Below are 6,000 nucleotides of genomic sequence, written 5' to 3' on the forward strand. Positions count from 1 at the left end.
AGAAAGAAAGGAAGAGAGAGAAAAATCCCAAGCAGGCTCTGTGCTGTCAGCATAGAGCCTGACATAGGGCTCAAACTCACAACCATGAGATCATGACCTGAGCCTATGTCAGACACATAAACAACTGAGCCACCCAGGGGCTCCCTGACTCTTCCATTCTTAAGGCATTTTCTCTGAGACCTTATTCTTCTGCTCTTCCTCTTCTCCCATTCTTGACCTCAGTCTATTCTGCTGACCTGTTTTCTTTCCCAACCTCTGGTTTCCTAGAGCTTAATCCTGGGGTCTCTCCTCTATCTAAATTCTCTTCCTAATTGATTTCATGCAGACCCCTGGCATTAAAATATTTCCTGTCCAGAAAAATCTCAAATTTATATCTCCAGCTCTTCCCAGTAATCCTAATTCATTTCTTCTATTATCTCCTTTTTTATTTAATTTAAAAATTTTAGGTAAACTAAAGCACACAAATCTTAAGCATACAACTCAATGAATTTTACATTTGTATACATCCATCCATAGAGATCTAGATATAAAGCATTTCTGTCACCCTAGAAAGTTTCATGTGACCTTTTCATTCAATACCCTTCTTCTTAGAGGTCTTTACTATTCTCACTGCTATGTTACCTGTTCTTGAACTTCATATGAATGGAATCATATAGTATATCTTTTTGTCTGGCTCCTTTCATTCAACAAAATTTTTAAAAATTTGTGTTGCTCTGTATATTGTAATGCATCCTTTTTTATTACTGCATAGTATTCCACTGTGTAAATATTTCACTTTATTTATTTTTCAGTTGTTAGATGTGTTCCCCCTTCCCCAGTTTTTGACTATCATGGATAGAGTTGCAATGCTATGAACAATTTTGTACATTTTTTATGTACATATACACTTATTTTTCTTTATCCTGCCACGTGCTTGGAAGATCTGATTGGCTGGCTTATATAATACAGCGTTCTAAGGGGAGAAACAGTGACTCTGACTCTGTTTTCTTCCAAGTTCTTAAATTCAGTAACGGTATTTAAAAACAGATACCTAAGATGAAGGAATGCAAATTTGTGGTGATAACTGAAATCATCAGTAATAAAGAACTTTATTTTTTATTTATTTATCTGTCTATTTATTTATTTATTTAGAGAGAGAGAGAGAGAGAGCATGCATGTGTATGCATGTGTGTATGAGCAGGGGAGTGGCAGAGAGAATACCACACAGGCTCGTAGCTGTCAGCGCAGAGCCCGACACAGGGCTTGATCCCACGAACTGTGAGATCATGACTTGAGCCAAAAACCGAGAGTTGGATGCTTAACCAACTGAGCCACCCAGGCACCCCAGTAAAAAGAACTTTATAGAAAATTTAAATTTTCCAACCCTAAGTAAATTTTTAAGAGAATATGCCCAATTTTATTGACTTCCTATCCCAATGATCTTCTTTATCAGGATACTTACAAATCATTAGCAACTTCTGGAACAGACAAAGAAACGTGTACACAAACATTTGTTTTATTTATTCTGATTGTGATTGCACCAGGAAGATGAACAGCAGCATGTGCAGTGGCTGAAATGCTCTTAAACCACAGACGCGGTGCACTTTTTTTTTTCTTTTACTATTTCAGCCCTTCCTCAGATGATCTCGCTCTTCTCGACTTCCTTCTTCCTTGTCAGAGTGTGGTCCTCAGGCCAAGAGCATCAGTATCAGCTGGGAGCTGGATTCTGGGCCCAGCTTAACTGGGTCCTCTGCTAAATAGTCTCTCACAAGGCTGTAGTCAAGGCATCAGCCTAAGGTCTGTGATGTTGTCTGAAGGCTTGACTGACGTCAACTGTGAGAACAGCCAGGTCTGGATGAAGGACTGTTACACTCTTTCCCTGAGTGATCACCACAGGGACTGCCAACTGAGTCCAGGTCATTATCTCTCAGTAGCTTCCAGTCTCCTTTTGCTTTTTCTCTTTCCTGATTACAATCTGCTTCCCATGCAAGCAGAATGATCTTTTAAAAAAACGCTAAAACTCTGAGCACATCACAATCCCTATAAAACTGCCTGATGAGCTCCCATTACTTAGAATAAAATAAACCGCTGTGGACTTATTAAGTCCTGTAGGATCTAGCTTCTACCAGACTTTTACTCCAGCTCAGACTACTTATCCTCTTGATTATTACAGTCTAGATGTGCTTCTCTGGGGCCCTGTAATATGCCCAGCTCAGCTTCTGCTCAGGGGCTGTGCGCTTGCTCATTTCTCTGTTTCCATATCTTCTGGTAGTGGATCCTCCTCATTTAGACCCTGGGAGAAAAAGCAGGCTCCATCCTTAATCTCTATCATTTTGTTTTCTTTACAGTATTACCCAAGATTTGAAATTCGTGTTTATTGGCTTACTTACAGTATACGATGTTAGAAAAGGGTTCTGACTTGGAGTTTCAGCAGAGACTCCAAAGGCCAAGCATGCTATAAGAGGTGACAGTACTCCTAGGACCCCCCACACAAGGAAGGTATGGAGAAGCTGGCTCTTCCTGCATCAGCAATCGGCTGCCTGTAACCTATAGAAGAGTTTGGTGTGGTGGTTCTCGAGGGAGGATTTCCAAGGAGACAGTTACCAGTAAGCACTGCCTCTCTTATGGGGGTGGGGAAGGAAGTGCTAACCTCTCTTTGAAGAAGACTTCTTAGAGAGCTTTTGATTACATATCCTGCACAGGGGTGGATTTAGGTTGTGTGGGACCTAAAACTATACTACATTTGGGACTTGTTTAAAAAGAATATTTGGGATGCCTAGGTGGTTTAGTCGGTTAAATGTCCGACTTCAGCTCTGGTCATGATCTCACTGTTCACGGGTTCAAGCCCTGAATAGGGCTCTGTGCTGACAGCTCAGAGCCTGGTGCCTGTTTCCGATTCTTTGTCTCCCTCTCACTCTGCCCCTCTCCCACTCATGCTCTGTCTCTGTCTCTCTCTCTCTAAAATAAATAAACATTAAAAAAAATTTTTTTAAGAATATTTCAATTATGAATAAAATGAAGTATGAAAGTAAATATTTACTTAAGATGAGAAAATAAACAATTTATATAATTTAAGAAGCTGACAGATACCACAAACATCACAAATCCAGGAAAAAAAAGAATTTTTTTTCTTTTAAACTTTTTAAATATTTTTTTATTTTTGAGAAAGCACAAGTTGGGGAGGGGGCAGAGAGAGAGAGACACGGATCATATTTTCTCAAAATGAACTGCCTGACACATCTCTGTAATACTTTTTACTATGTGTTTTGGCTGCATACTCTTCAATCTCCATGTCATATGACATTGACTCTATACATTCCTGACCAAGAGAGAACTTCTATCTGACCAATGAGTACTGAGTACTCTGCTTACAGTGTTAAGTGTCAAATATTAGACAGCTTTCCCATAGACTAGCATCTAGCCCAGTACATTTCAAGCCTGTTTCTGTTCCATTGTTAAAAATTTTCCAGCACCAGCTACTCTAGGACACTTTCATATTGTTATCTGCCTCTGGCCTTGCACCTTTGTTTCATGATACCAGACGAGTCAGCCCTGTGAGTAGCAGGGAGGAATATTCTGGAAGCCATTCCTATATCAGGACAGCTAGCAATAATTTCACCATACATGGAAGTAACTGGAAGCCATACAAATGTATCCTTTTGAATTTACCTGAATATATCCCCAGTTCAGCTTCCTGAGATTTAAAAATTGCTGCAGCCATTCTAAAGGCACCCAATGTGAAGTGCAGAGTGATCGAGGGGTTTGGAATGGAAAAAGTGATTCACTAGTCAAGCATGTGGCAGACCCCAGCTTCAGAAAGGGAGAGGTCTTAAATCAAAAGAAGTTTGGAGATCTCATCAGTTCATTGGGCTAGGATTAAAGTCAAAACAGAGAAAGATCCATTTACTTATCCACTTATTACTCAAGAGGCATGGGCAGAGTTTATTTGGGATTGATAGGAAAGAAGAAAGCCACTTTCTCTTTGCACCTATAGAATCCAGCTCATTCCACGGAATGTGCCTCCTGTGTTTCTCTCAGAAATAGATGGTCAGTAGCATGAAATGCAGGTGTCTTATCTGCCTTGTTCACCACTGTATCCCAGCCCATGGAGCAGTGCCTGCCACATAGTAGGTCCTCAGTAAATATTTTTCAAAAGGATGCCAGACTTGGACTATATATACAAAAGTAGATAAGCTTCAACCCCTTCAATGGACTCAGAGAACTCAGTGTAGTGGGTACTGCAGACAGGAAAAGAAATGATTTTAGTACAAGGTGATAAGCAGTGCAGAGCACTGGGGGCGTTGAGGGGAGGTGGCAGAGAAGGCTTCTTGGGGAATATGAGATGAACAATGAGGTATGACTGGGAGTTCAGGCTGGAGCGACCAGAGCCCAGAAAGACATGCAGTAAGAGGGCAGTGCAACAGTGTAGGGAATGCTAAGCGGTGCGATGGGAAACGATGGGAAACAGAGCCAGAGAAAGGATACTCGAACGCAGAGACTAGAACTGGAAGGCTTACTTAGTAGGTGACGGGGAGCCACTGAATTTAGGCCAAGAATGGCATTACCAGAATTGTATTTGACCAAGATAACTTCGATGGGTTGGTAAGTGGTGAGTTGAAGAGGAACAAATTCAGAAGCAAGGCCAGTCAGTCAGCTCCTGCAATGGCTTAGGCAGGGTGATGGCATCCTGGCTGCCCTGGGTGGTAGAGATAGAAAGGAAGAATAGTTTGGAAAAAGATTAAGATGTCAGGCAGCTGGGTTGATCACTGATTAGATGAGGAGAGAGAAAGGAGTCTGTGCTGACTTCCAGATTTCTATCTTGGGGACTGAGTGGATCATGAAGGTCTGAGCTCAGGGGCAAGACATGCTTTTAAGTAAGACAAGAGTTCAGTTTTGGAGTAGTTGGGTACGTTTTAGCATTCGTTGTCCTTTTTCTTCTGTTCTCACCATTGCATCCACTCCCTTTTAGAGCAGTGGTAGTCTTTTCATAACCACAAGGAGGCTTGCTGATGCACAGAGCTGGCAGAGTGGAAAGATAGAAAGAACCTTGACCCTTGATGATGTCACCAGACTCTGGAATTAAGCAACCTAGGAGCCATGTTGTCATGTGAGGTGAGAAATCTCTTGTTTTTTTTTAAGCTATTTTTAATTCCCATTTTATATTGCATTTGAAAGCATCCTATACATGCAAAACATATGTCTCATTCTACTTAGTAACTTTTTATGGGTTTATTATTTGTATTTTTAAAATTTTTTATTATTTTCTAAATGTTTATTTTTGAGAGAGAGAGGCAGAGAGAGACAGAACGTGAATAGGGGAAGGGCAGAGAGAGAAGGAGACACAATCTGAAGCAGGCTCCAGGCTCTGAGATGTCAGCACAGAGCGCAACTCGGGGCTCGAACTCCTGAACCACAAGGTCATGACCTGAGCGAAGTCGGACGCTTAACAGACTAAGCCACCCAAGCACCCTGTATTATTTGTACTTTTAAATGATTAGTCACATGTTGGGGTGCCTGGATGGCTCAGTTGGTTAAGTGTTTGACTTTTAGTTTAGGCTTAGGTCATGATCTCATGGTTTGTGAGTTCGAGCACCACATCGGGCTCTGTGCTGACAGTGCAGAGCCTGCTTGGGATTCTCTCTCTCTCTCTCTCTCTCTCTCTCTCTCTGTCCCTCCTCTGCTCCCTCCCTCCCTCCCTCTCTCTCTCAAAACAAACAAACAAACAAACAAACAAACATAAAAAAAATAAATGATTAGTACACATTTAAAAATTTGTCAGCTTTGGGGCACCTGGGTGGCTCAGTGTGTTGAGCGTCCAACTTCAGCTCAGGTCGTGATCTTGTGGTCCATGGGTTCAAGCCCCACATCAGGCTCTGTGCTGACGGCTCAGAGCCTGGAGACTGCTTTGGATTCTGTGTCTCCCTCTCTCTCTGCCACTCCCCTGTTCACTCTCTGTCTCTCTCTCTCTCTCAAAAATAAATAAACATTAATTTTTTTTAATTTGTCAGCTTTAATATACAA

The sequence above is a fragment of the Prionailurus viverrinus genome, chromosome A3 (assembly GCF_022837055.1).
Source record: "Prionailurus viverrinus isolate Anna chromosome A3, UM_Priviv_1.0, whole genome shotgun sequence".
NCBI lineage: Eukaryota > Metazoa > Chordata > Mammalia > Carnivora > Felidae > Prionailurus > Prionailurus viverrinus.